A 14,795-nucleotide genomic window follows, 5' to 3' on the forward strand; every position below is an offset into this window, starting at 1 on the left:
CTTTCTTAAATGAAAACTGTTTTTATCACAAAAGAACAAGAAGTACAAGATTTTGAATTCATCTTTAAAACTAGCTTAATTAGTTTGATGTGGTGATAATACTTTTTGTTTTCTGAATGTATGCTTAAACAGTGCATATGTCTTTTGAATTTGTTGTTCATGAATGTTAAAATTGTTGGCTCTTGAAAGAATGATGAAAAAGAAGACATGTTACTGAGGATCTGAAAAATCATAAAAATGATTCTTGAAGGAAGAAAAAGCAGTGAATACAAAAAAAAAGGGGGAGAAGAAGCGAAAAAAAAAGAGACAAAAAAAGAAAAGAAAGAGAAAAAGAAAGAAAAAGAAAGAAATAAAGTTGTGATCCAAGGCAAAAAGAGTGTGCTTAAGAACCCTGGACACCTCTAATTGGGGACTCTAGCAAAGCTGAGTCACAATCTGAAAAGGTTCACCCAATTATGTGTCTGTGGCATGTATGTATCCGGTGGTAATACTGAAAAACAGAGTGCTTTGGGCCACGGCCAAGACTCAATAAGTAGCTGTGTTCAAGAATCATCATACTTAACTAGGAGAATCAATAACACTATCTGGATTCTGAGTTCCTAAAGAAGCCAATCATTCGGAATTTCAAAGGATAAAGTGAGATGCCAAAACTGTTCGGAGGCAAAAAGCTACTAGTCCCGCTCATCTAATTTGGAGCTAAGTTTCATTGATAATTTGGAGTCTATAGTATATTCTCTTCTTTTTATCTTATTTGATTTTCAGTTGCTTGGGGACAAGCAACAATTTAAGTTTGGTGTTGTGATGAGCGGATAATTTATACTCTTTTTGGCATTGTTTTTAGTATGTTTCTAGTAGGATTTAGTTAGTTTTTAGTATATTTTTATTATTTTTTAGTTAAAATTCACTTTTCTGGACTTTACTATGAGTTTGTGTATTTTTCTGTGATTTCAGGTATTTTCTGGCTGAAATTGAGGGACCTGAGCAAAAATCTGATTCAGAGACTGAAAAGGACTGCAGATGCTGTTAGATTCTGACTTCCCTGCACTCGAAGTGGATTTTCTGGAGCTACAGAAGCCCAATTCGCGCGCTCTCAACGGCGTTGGAAAGTAGACATCCTGGGCTTTCCAGCAATATATGATAGTCCATACTTTGCCCAAGATTTGATGGCCCAAACCGGCGTTCAAAGTCACCTTCAGAATTCCCAGCGTTAAACGCCGGAACTGGCACCAAAGTGGGAGTTAAACGCCCAAACTGGCACAAAAGCTGGCGTTTAACTCCAAGAGAAGTCTCTACTCGAAAATGCTTCAATGCTCAGCCCAAGCACACACCAAGTGGGCCCGGAAGTGGATTTTTATGTCTTTTACTCATCTTTGTAATTCTTAAGCTACTAGTTCCCTATAAATAGGACCTTTTACTATTGTATTTTAAATCTTTTGATCACTTTAGATCTCTAGATCATCTTTGGACATCTAGTTCTTAGATCACTTTGGGAGGCTGGCCTCACGGCCATGCCTAGACCTTGTTCTTATGTATTTTCAACGGTGGAGTTTATACACACCATAGATTAAGGTGTGGAGCTCTGCTGTACCTCGAGTATCAATGCAATTACTATTGTTCTTCTATTCAATTCCGCTTGTTCTTGTTCCAAGATATCACTTGTTCTTCAACTTGATGAATGTGATGATCCGTGACACTCATCATCATTCTCACCTATGAACGTGTGACTGACAACCACCTCCGTTCTACCTTAGATTGGGTAAATATCTCTTGGATTCCTGATACACGATGCATGGTTGATCGCCTGACAACCGAGCGCTCGCCTGACAAACGAGCCAGCCATTCCGTGAGATCAGAGTCTTCGTGGTATAGGCAAGAACTGATGGCGGCATTCAAGAGAATCCGGAAGGTCTAACCTTGTCTGTGGTATTCTGAGTAGGGTTCAATGACTGAATGACTGTGACGTGCTTCAAACTCCTGAGGGCGGGGCGTTAGTGACAGACGCAAAAGAATCACTGGATTCTATTCTGGCCTGATTGAGAACCGACAGATGGATAGCCGTGCCGTGACATGGTGCGTTGAACATTTCCACTGAGAGGATGGGAGGTAGCCACTGACACCGGTGAAACCCTTGCATAAGCTTGCCATGGAAAGGAGTAAGAAGGATTGGATGAAGACAGTAGGAAAGCAGAGAGACGGAAGGGACAAAGCATCTCCATTCGCTTATCTGAAGTTCTCACCAATGAATTACATAAGTATCTCTATCTTTATCTTTATGTTTTATTCATCACCCATACCCATTTGAGTCTACCTGACTAAGATTTACAAGGTGACCATAGCTTGCTTCATACCAACAATCTCCGTGGGATCGACCCTTACTCGCGTAAGGTTTATTACTTGGACGACCCAGTGCACTTGCTGGTTAGTTGTGCGAAGTTGTAGTGATCACAATTTCGCCCACCACCTGTGATCACGTTTTGGGGGCTGGCCATTCGGCCATGCCTGAACCTTTCACTTATGTATTTTCAACGGTGGAGTTTCTGCACACCATAGATTAAGGGTGTGGAGCTCTGCTGTACCTCAAGTTTCAATACAATTATTATTACTTTCTATTCAATTCTCTTTTATTCTTATTCCGAGATATACGTTGCACAACACTTTGATGAATGTGATGATCCGTGACACTCATCATCATTCTCACCTATGAACGTGCGTGATTGACAACCACTTCCGTTCTACCTTAGGCCGGGCGCATATCTCTTTGATTCCCCAACAGAATCTTCGTGGTATAAGTTAGATAGATGGCGGCATTCATGAGGATCCGGAAAGTCTAAACCTTGTCTATGGTATTCCGAGTAGGATTCTGGGATTGAATGACTGTGACGAGCTTCAAACTCCTGAAGGCTGGGCGTGATGACAAACACAAAAGAATCAAGGGATTCTATTCCAACCTGATTGAGAACCGACAGATGATTAGCCGTGCTGTGACAGAGCATAGGACCATTTTCACTGAGAGGATGGGATGTAGCCATTGACAACGGTGATGCCCTACATACAGCTTGCCATGGAAAGGAGTAAGAAGGATTGGATGAAAGCAATAAGAAAGTAGAGATTCGAGAGGAGCACAGCATCTCCATACGCCTATCTGAAATTCCCACTATTGATTTACATAAGTATTTCTATCCCTTTTTTATTTTCTATTTATTATTAATTATTCGAAAATCCATAAACCAATTTAATCTGCCTAACTGAGAGTTACAAGGTGACCATAGCTTGCTTCATACCAACAATCTCTGTGGGATCGACCCTTACTCGCGTAAGGTTTATTACTTGGACGACCCAGTACATTTGCTGGTTAGTTGAACGGAGTTGTGAAAAGAAAGTGCTGAGTTAATGTTTTTGTGCACATACCAAAGAGCTAAAATTGTTTATCACAATTTCGTCCACCATGAACCAATAACCACCGCTGAAGTAGTTCCGCCTTTTAAGGTGGATAACCGTTCCTTTATCTTAAGGAGGTTGAGATATGGCTCCTGAAAGTGGGTAAAGAGATTTTAGGGGAAGTTACTCATTTGAATGAGAGATTATCTGCCAGCTAATCTTCGTCCCCGACTTCTTTAGGGTTAGTCGTGATAGGAACCGACTTCGTAGGGAGGAGGTCGGTACAAGGCAAAGCTCCACCTTTTTGGGTTGGGCCTTTTGTTGGGACCTGGGCCTTATCGTTGGGCCAGGGTATGAACAGAGAGTAAAGGTAATATTCAACATGATTATCAATATTTGTTATTTTTCACATTTTTTATCATAAAAACTTTGATCTAATACCCTCCTCTGCTGCGATGTCTTTCAAACATACCATAATACACAAAGCAAACCATATAATTTCAAAAAGGATAAAAATAAAATACAAATCCTTATAACATATAGCTCTTATGAACCTTAACTATCCAACGAAAAAAATAACATAAAGAACAATAGTCAGTCAATCAATGACAAAGATGACAAATAGACCCTTTTCAGTGAAAATGCATAACATAAAAATATTTATCAGTAGGTGCTACGGTGTTACAATGCTTTGATATGGAATTTTCAATAACTTGATTTCTTTTATAGACAAATAATAATAAAAGAAACTACAAACTTCAAGCTTCAGCTAGATGAGAAAAAGTTTATGTATCTTCATGACAGGTTTCAGCAAATGACAAAAAACTTGAAGATAGCATTCATCTCCCATGAGCTCATAAAACAATCCAATAATTAATAACAGAGGATAACACATAATAGACATAAGTTTTTTTTATCTCACATCAAGTTTGAAAATCATGTCTATATAAGTCATATGCTACTTACCTGACAATTGTGCAAGGGTTGAAAGCATGCTATTACTCTAACAACAATTGTTGATATGCCTTCAATTCCATTCGCATGTTTTAATGCACCCCAAAAGATATGCAACAATAGAGTATGGCAATGAAGGCACTAAACTAATAACTACAAAATAAAAAATAAACTAATGTGAGAATGGATATGGTAGTGTTAATGGGACCTGTGTTACCTACAAAAACAAAGATTAATCTAAGTTAGTTACTTTGTTATTTATGAAATAAAATTGTCTCAATTTGTAGATTCATTTTTATCCATCACATATACCTTATTTGAGACACAACTGAACCAAGCACCATAAGCTGAACCACCATGCCAGAGAAGGCTTTGCAAGGAGGAATGTGAACCTGAACCACCACCTTTTTTCTCCAATTCCTCCCTTCTCTTTCAATTATTACACTCAGAATTGCCATCATGGTTTCTTCACCTCCTTGCTTCTGTGGTGATATTATTTTTTTTTTTGAGGTTATGATAATGATAAAAATTTGAAGAGATCACATAAACAGTTAAAATCAAGACATTACCAAATTTCATTATCAAAACTCAGAAAGGAGATAACGAACCGTGTATCATAAACAGTAAAAGTTACCAAATCTTAGTCAATAATGTATTCGAAAAATACAATTCTAGAAAAGTGATATGAAATGAAAATCAAGATTTTAAAATATGGTTGAAAAACATATTAAAAAAATAATAGTAATGTCACTCTCAAATTAAAAGAATATAAAATCACTATTAGAAAAAACTAAAATAAAAAATAAGCGCAATAATAAATCAATCAAATGCTGACTTCAAAAAGAAAGGAAGAAGACTGAAACAAAAGAGATTGTAAGAAAGAAAGCAGTAGAGTAAGGGATGCATAAAAGTGTACACATTCCCTTGTTATTAAGAAAGCAGTAGAATCAAGGATTGCAAGAACTTAGAGTACCACAAATCTAAATGGGAGATTAAAGATCCCATAAATTTGGTTATTGCAAGAAAATGTCTCTGAAAATCAGGTAGAGCTGCCGGATCTTGGACTCCGAGAGCTGAATTTCTTGCTAGGGTGCCCACAAATTTCCAGTAGCCGATTTGATTTTTCCGTTGCGTACTGCTGCTCTGTTATTAGAGTGATGAGAAGAAAAAAATTGAAAAACATGATCTGCGAGGATGATGAAAATGAATATATACTCTGAAAATACAAAAGCCAGGACATCAAAAACCAAAGGAAAAATGAATAGTTCATGCTGCATTACTTAAAAATATAATTTTGGTTTGTGCATTGGATACAAATTGAAGATTAGAGGGAAAGAGATTAAGACCTTTTGGCGAATTGCAAATAGAATCCCGACAACAATAATGAGGTTATGGATTTTCTGCATCAAAAGCTCCACACCAGGCAAAGACGCTTCTCACAACCACAGCATCATCATTTCAATTCTTATCAAAATTAGAACATATACATCAGATCAAATAATAAGGAACACACATAGCTCATCATCGCAGACTATTATAAATCTGTGACTGAACAAAAAGGAGTATGAGTAGGGATATCAAAATTAGAAATCGTATACGTTCATTTGAAGGAGATGACTATTTACATAAGCAGAGAATACAAAATCATTGCCCCAAGACCGTTGCTAGCCGCTTCTGGTACTGCAATTGTGACTTCTCTTCCATTTTGTCTATTGCCATCTGAATCTTTGTAGCCTTACCAAACTGCATGCCCATTGTTGTCGATGCCAGTCTGCATCTCTCGCTCCTCCCTGTCGTGTCTCTACTTCTTCCCTCTGCTTTCCCGCAACAAACACCGTACCATAATACATGTCACCAAGAAATCTCTGCTTGACAAAGAGAAGATAGAGATAACAACAATAAAAGAAAAAAAAGTGATGCAGAGAGATATATAGATCTAGGAGAAGAAAGACATGAGAGAAGATAGAGAAAGAAAGAGGGTTATGGTAAGAAGGAAATTGAAATTTGATTATTTGAGAGATGGTTTGAATGCTTGATAAGGTTGTTCATATTTAAAATTCAAATTTCAATTTCAAATTACATATAGATTTATTCGAAATTAAAAGGACGGACATCAGGAATATCTTGAAAATAAAGATGAATCCTTGTCTGGATGCAAATCTAGTCCATACGGACAGAAAGATAAAGACAAATATAAAATTATTATATCGTTGTTGTGCTCTCTGCTTTCATAATCTCATTGCATGTGCTCTCTATGGCGGCAACTAAGTACTTTCCAGTGATCTGCTCTTTTCCTCCGCTTCCTCCTCCGTATCCATCACTAAAGCATTGAAGATCACCACGAACTCCACCGCACCCACTGCGACCCCACCGCCATAGCATGGTCCACCACCGTAGCAGTCGCCATCTCATCCACCGCTGCAACCCTACCACTAGCGACAGCGTTGCCTCCACTGTGATGACTCCTTTAAAGGTTAGAGCCATCAGGTACAGTGACATTCTCTACCTTGGTGCGTACACTAACTCTATAATCTCCACCTTCAACTTAAATTAGGAACATAAGAATTAGAAGACGAAGACAACTAAGAACTACTGAAGAAGAAGAAGATTATACAAAAACAGAATCAGTAAATGGAGGAGAAAAAAAAGAAGAGGAACTAAAGATGAAGAAGTTGAAGAACCGAAAAAGAGGAGGAAAAGATAAGAATGGAAACAGAGAATGGAGAGAATCCTTTTTTAATTTTAATTTTGTATTCCAAATTAAAATTTGAAATTTTAGGGGGTGTGTACATGTAAATTGTAAAGCAAGCCGAGAAAAAGGGATAAAAAAATCAGATACAGTCATCAAAAGTGTGGTGTAACGAAATTGGTTTGATGTAGGACTGTAACATAAGAGTCATGATGATTGAAGGCATTGAAATTTTGGTGGATGAATATACATATAATAGAAATTGAGAATAAACCTGGTAAATGACACGTAAGAATTCCACTATGAGAATAACCTTCTTTTCAATGTATGTTATAGGATGTTATAGGATAGGATATCTGAGACTTAGAGACTTTCAGACATTGTTGTGTTTTCTTGTGAAAGGAACTTACTAGAATGATTGATCAATAAAACAGGGCATATATATAATTTATTGATTAAAATTTGAAAGTAGTGACTCACTGACTTGAACGTCGGTATCTTGGTTTACTCCACTAACTAAGGAATTTTCTTTGTAATAGGTTTTGACGGCACTTCATCATATCATCCAAAAAGTTACGTAGGTGCCTACCGAATTGACATAGATTCTATCCTGTGGGATAAAGTGGTAAGAGAGATCAGAGTCCAACAAACAAAGATGGAAAGATTTAAATTGATAAACTTGTTCAATGGAAAGATTGGGTTAAATTTTACAAATCAACTACACATCCAAGTCTTATTGCATCCAAGTCCAACCCAGTAGGCTTAATATCAACAAAAACTATTCTCATTAAAGAGAGCGTGTATGCCAATGAGCCTTAACTTAAGTGGCATATGCTCCTCTTTTTTATCAAGAGGTCTTGGGTTCAAGCATCATGTAGTGTAAATTTGATCAAAAAGAGGATTTCATGTGTGTGTGGGTGTGGTGTGTGTGAGTATGTAACCTAGGATTGGGGGTTGTCCAATCCGTCGACCAAAAAAAAAAAAGAGAGCGTGTACACGCGCCGGAAACCTCAAAAATGTTATCTGTCTCTTCGCACTCTAATATGAAAAACCGTTCATATCAAAACTGCAACAAAGGAATTTGAAATCTCTGTCAAAATCTCTCAAAATTTTGAACTGCCGGTGCTATGTTTGAGATCATTAACAAAAAATACAGAAAAAGAGCAACAAAGATTCCTCAAGGTACTAAAAAAACTACTTGTTATTATGTTTAGTTTTTTCCTTCACATTTTTCACAATTCTTGCATTTCTACTAGTTCGGTTTAGGGTTTAGTGGATCGAGTTCGTTCATTTAGTAGATCAAGTTTTTCTAATTCACTTTTTCTTGTTTTTCTCTATAACAAGGGCATTGAATGAAACTGTGTTGTTAGTTTATTGTTTCAGATAAATTCAGTTCATTTTTTAATTTAATTAAGGTTCATTTGGATCCAAAAAATGAATTAAATGTATTTTTGTTGATGATTGAGTCTATGACTTCTTGTTCAAATCTGAAATAATTTCGGTTTATTTGTAAATTAACTGAGGTTCACTTGATGCTGCTATTAAGTATTGACCAAATTTTTTATTCTTTAAGAAATTTTGGTTTATTTCTTAATTTAATTTAGATTCAGTTGGTTTCGTTTTGCTTGAATTTATTGAACTATTCATGTGTGGTTGTTTAGTTAGTTTTTGTTCAAATCTGAACAAATTTTGGTTCATTTGTGAATTAATTGAAGTTCACTTAATACTACTGTTAAGTATTGACCAATTTTTTTATCCCTTAAGAAATGTTGGTTCATTTATTAGTTTAATTTAGGTTCATTTAGGTTCGTTTCGCTTGAATTTGCTGAACTTATTCATGTGTGGTTGATTAGTTAGTTTTTGTTCAAATCTAAACTAATTTTGGTTCATTTGTGAATTAACCGAGGCTCACCTGATACTGCTGTTAATTATTGACCAAGTTTTTTACTCTTTACAGCCAACATTATGATGTAAACATATACACATTAAATCAACTCTATTTTTATATTATAAATATACCATATAACATAATGCTTCAAATATTTACAGAAAACTCATGATTTGAGATGTTCAATGAGGTCGATAGCTAACGTATTTGCCAACATGAGTGAACGAAAGAAAGCTATCATCAAAGAAATGGGATTTGGTGCTTTGAGACATATCCCATGATTGAATGTTTTGCACAAGCTCTTGAGGGAATTGATACTTTCCTTTGATCTCTATAAAGGATTCTTGGAGATGCACCATGAGAAAATCTACATAACTCCTACCAAAAAAAGACATGCACTGGGCCTAAATTCAAGCGGTATTATACTTTTTAGTTTTTACATTTTTTTATCTTTTTGTTATTTATATATTAAGTTGTTTATATTAAACTATTTCGGTGTTGGTGCTATTGTAGGGGCTAATTTTCCTGAAAAATTGATTACAACAAACTGAATGAGCAACATAAGAAAATTATTGACAGCTTCAAAGGTGCTACTTTGGCATCTTTGACAAAATCTGTGATCGAGATGAGTGTTGAAGGGGAGGAAAAACTTTTGAAATTCAAGAGGACGTTCGTTGACTTCATCCAGAAATGCTTTTTATTGCAACAACAATAAGCATAGTCTCCCCAATCCATAAGACACCTGCCCTTCGTGTGGAGACAGTCCAAGAATGGAATTGGGCGTCTCATGTATTCAACTTCCTACTCAAAGGGATCAAACCCCAAAAAGTAGGAGAGAAACTTTTAGTTGATGGCTGTGTCTTTGTATTAATGATAATCTATTTTCATAAATCAATGTTCACTGATGCAGCAACAGATGATGCTCCTGGACCACCATGGGTGGTGTACTGGACTTAGAGGAAGCTGGTCGATAGGATTGTCTTTAAGGCAAAGAATGAAATGGTAACTAAAAAAAATCATTTTTCTTGAAATTTCGATTCATTTGCTACTTAATTATTGTGCTAAACTAAATAAGTTTTTATTTTAAGGCCTCATAAAAATAGAGGGCTGATGGGGAAGAGAAAGAAAAAAAGAAGGGAAAAATGAAGGAGAAAAAAAAGAAAGAAAAAAAAGAAATCTGTTATCCTGCATTCGTCTTCGAAAGAAGAAATTGATTCTGAATATGAGTATACTTCTCACCATAACTTATCAGAAACTATCTATTTATTTAAATTTATATATTGTTATTTTAACAAATTTTTTGTATGTATTGCAGAGAAGAAGAAGAAATGTAGAAAACACCACCAAAGAAACGAAAACAACCACAAAGAAATTATTATATCATTATAAATATATATTTCTTAAGAAATTTTGGTTAATTTCTTAGTTTAATTTAGGTTCATTTAGTTTCGTCTTGCTTGAATTTGCTAAACTTGTTCATGTGTGGTTGTTTAGTTAGTTTTTGTTCAAATCTGAACTAATTTCGATTCATTTTTGAATTAACTGAGGTTCACTTGATGCTACTGTTAGATATTGACCAAATTTTTTATTCTTTAAAAAATTTCAGTTCATTTTCTATTTTAATTTAGGTTCATTTGGTTTCATTTCAGTTCATTTCATTTTGAATTAAGGTTCATCTTAATTTTAAATCAAAACTTTTTGTATGAATTGTCAGAAGCAAAGAAATACAGGAGATAAGTAAAAAAAGAAAATAAATAGAAAAAACAATGAAGAGAAAAAATGAGAATCCTGCAAAAACAAAAGTTGCTCAGGCTGAAATACAGAGAAATGTCCGTGACTTGACGGACACGCAATATGATTCATCACAGACGTAAGATACAATGTTTTATACAAAGTTCTTTTCTTTCTCTAATAATTTTTCCTAAAGCATGATCCAATTTCTTTGGTTTTACTTAATAATATTTATTTTTTTACTTTGACTACCAACTGTAAATTTGGGTAGTAAAAATAAACCTGTGTTTCAAACACAGACAAGCTTGCAGGGGTCTATAAATGCACCGAGCAATATCACGTAATTTCTCTTAACATTTATTTACTTATACTTTTAATTAGAATATCTTGGTTGATGATTTTAATTTCATGTCTTTTTTATTAGAAAAAATACCCCTAAATTTCTAGTTAGATTTTTTACAAGAAAAAAATGGCATGAAAAAAAAGAAAAAACAAAGTTTACAACCTACAGCTATGTAAGTTGAAATACTTACATTGCTCTGTTAAATTTAGGTAATAATACATTTTTTTCTAATTATTGACACAGGATTTTATTTACTATGAGTATCCCAACAGCTGATTGTGAAGAACAAATCCTTGTAGTTCAACAAGAAAGTTAGTCTCAACCTCTGGATATCTGAGTTTTCCAATTTACTTTTCTATTCTAATCAATGTGTAGATTTCATTTGGTGCAGATTTCCAATTTACTTTACTGCATGTTAGCTCTTTTCTTGTTTACCTTCATTAGAGTTTCTATTGCAATTGCTCTTCTAAGTTCTCTTGAGGAAGAGCTAAAATAAGCAAAAACATTTACCTTTGTCCCTTCACTAACTTAAACAGAAGAAGCTTCTGTTAATAAGTAAGTTCTACTTAAAATACTTTTTATTAGTTTTGATGCTATATCATAATAATTTTGGTTCATTTTGAAACACTTTTCTGTGTAATCTAGCTGCCCTCTAGAACCTGAATAGCAAGCTCTCACAGAAACTTCGACAAGAGAGCAAGAAGCTTTTGTTAATGAGTAAGTTCTACTTAAAATCTTTGTTATTAGTTTTGATGCTATATTACAATAATTTCGGTTTATTTTGAAACACTTTCCTATGTAATTCAGCTTCCCTCCAGAACCTCAATAGCAAGTCCCCGCAGAAATTTCGGTAAGGGAATCAGAGCATGAAGCTCCTGTTAACGAGTAAGTTCTACTTAAAATTCTTTTTATTAGTTTAGATTCTATATTATAATAATTTCGATTCATTTTGACATACTTTACTGTGTAATCCTGCTGCCCTCCAGAACCTGAACAGCAATTTCCCATAGAAATTTTGGCAAGGGAATCAGAGAAAGAAACTCCTCCCCATCCTCAACATTGGGAAGATACTTTGGTGCACCATCATCCAGCCTTAGCATAAGTCCACTGAACTCTGCACCAACAATAACACAAATTGAAACTTTGGTAGAGGTGATTGATGAGCGGATAATTTATACGCTTTTTGGCATTATTTTTAGGTAGTTTTTAGTATGATCTAGTTACTTTTAGGGATATTTTCATTAGTTTTTATGCTAAATTCACATTTCTGGACTTTACTATGAGTTTGTATATTTTTCTGTGATTTTAGATATTTTCTGGCTAAAATCGAGGGACCTGAGCAAAACTCTGATAAAAGGCTGACAAAAGACTGCTGATGCTGTTGGAATCTGACCTCTCTGCACTCGAAATGAATTTTCTAGAGCTACAGAACTCCAAATGGCGCGCTCTAAACGGCGTTGGAAATTAGACATCCAGAGCTTTCTAGCAATATATAATAGTTCATACTTTATTCGAGATTTGATGACGTAAACTGGCGCTCAACGCCAGTTCCATGCTGCATTCTGGAGTCAAACGCCAGAAACACGTCACGAACCAGAGTTGAACGCCAAAAACACGTTACAACTTGGCGTTCAACTCCAAGATAAGACTCAGCTCGTGTAAAGATCAAGCTTAGCCCAAACACACACCAAGTGGGCCCCGGAAGTGGATTTATGCATCAATTACTTACTTCTGTAAATCCTAGTAGCTAGTCTAGTATAAATAGGATAGTTTACTATTGTATTAGATATCTTTGATTAGTTTATGCGATCTTAGACATTGGGGGCTGGCCATTCGGCCATGCCTGGACCTTCATCACTTACGTATTTTCAACGGTGGAGTTTCTACACACCATAGATTAAGGGTGTGGAGCTCTGCTGTACCTCAAGTTTTAATGCAATTACTACTATTTTCTATTCAATTCAGCTATTCCTGTTCTAAGATATTCGTTGCACTTCAACATGATGAATGTGATGATCCGTGACACTCATCATCATTCTCACCTATGAATGCGTGACTGACAACCACTTCCGTTCTACCTTAGACCGGGCGCATATCTCTTACATCTCTTAATCAGAATCTTCGTGGTATAAGCTAGATTGATGGCGGCATTCATGAGAATCCGAAAAGTCTAAACCTTGTCTGTGGTATACCGAGTAGGATTCAGGGATTGAATGACTGTGACGAGCTTCAAACTCGCGATTGTTGGGCGTGATGACAAACGCAAAAGAATCAAGGGATTCTATTCCAACATGATCGAGAACCGACAGATGATTAGCCGTGCGGTGATAGAGCATTTGGACCTTTTTCACTGAAAGGATGGGATGTAGCCATTGGCAACGGTGATGCCCTACATACAGCTTGCCATAGAAAGGAGTAACAAAGATTGGATAAAAGCAGTAGGAAAGCAGAGATTCGGAAGGAACACAGCACCTCCATACACTTATCTGAAATCCCCTCCATTGAATTACATGAGTAACTCTATCCTATTTTATTTATTTTCGTTTACTATAATTTCTTAATACAGTTGAATCCGCCTGACTGGGATTTACAAGATGACCATAGCTTGCTTCATACCAACAATCTCTGTGGGATCGACCCTTACTCACGTAAGGTATTACTTGGACGACCCAGTACACTTGCTGGTTAGTTGTGTGGAGTTGTGACAAAGTGTGATTCATGTTTAAGAGCACCAAGTCTTTGGAGCCATTGTTGATGATCACAATTTCGTGCACCATGTTTTTGTTGCCGTTGCCGGGGATTGTTCGAGTTTGGACAACTGACGGTCCATCTTGTTGCTCAGATTAGGTAATTTTCTTTTTATTTTCTTTTCAAAAAAATTTTCAAAAATATTTTTCAAAATTTTTTTCTTTGTTTTCAAAAAATTATTCAAAATTTTTAAGAATGAATTCTAGTATTTCATAAAATATGTTGAAGCTTGGCTGGCTGTAAAGCCATGTCTAACTCAATTGGATTGAGACTTCAAAACCATCAGCATAGAGGCAAGTTAATTGGAATATCAATTGTTACATGCCTGATTTATATCTTCTAAAGCTGGCTGGCTATTAAGCCATACCCAACCCTTGGATTGGAGCTTTAGGCTAATATTGAAAGATTCTTGGAATTCTTACTAAAAATTTTGAATTTTTTATTTTCTTTTTTTTCTATATGTTTTTCGAAAAAATATAAAAGAAAATACAAAAAAAAATCATAAAATCATAAAAAAAATATATTGTGTTTCTTGTTTGAGTCTTGAGTCAATTTTTAAGTTTGGTGTCAATTGCATACTCATATTGTTCTTGCATTTTTTTCGAAAAATTCATGCATTCATGGTATTCTTCATGATCTTCAAGTTGTTCTTGGTAAGTCTTCTTGTTTGATCTTGATGTTTTCTTGTTTTGTATTTTTTGTTGTTTATCATATGCATTTTTCGTTTGTTAGAGTCCAAGCATTAAAGATTTCTAAGTTTGGTGCCTTGCATATTTTCTTTGCATCAAAAATTTTTCAAAAATATATTCTTGATGTTCATCATGATCTTCAAGGTGTTCTTGGTGTTCATCTTGACATTCATAGTGTTCTTGCATGCATCATTGGTTTTGATCCAAAATTTTCATGTTTTGGGTCATATTTGTGTTTTTCTCTCTCATCATTAAAAATTCAAAAATAAAAAAATATCTTTTCCTTTTTTCTCATAAATTTCGAAAATTTGGGATGACTTAGTCAAAAAAATTTTTAAAATAAGTTGTTTCTTATGAGTCAAGTCAAATTTTCAA

Source organism: Arachis stenosperma, chromosome 10 (genome assembly GCF_014773155.1).
Source record: "Arachis stenosperma cultivar V10309 chromosome 10, arast.V10309.gnm1.PFL2, whole genome shotgun sequence".
Lineage (NCBI taxonomy): Eukaryota > Viridiplantae > Streptophyta > Magnoliopsida > Fabales > Fabaceae > Arachis > Arachis stenosperma.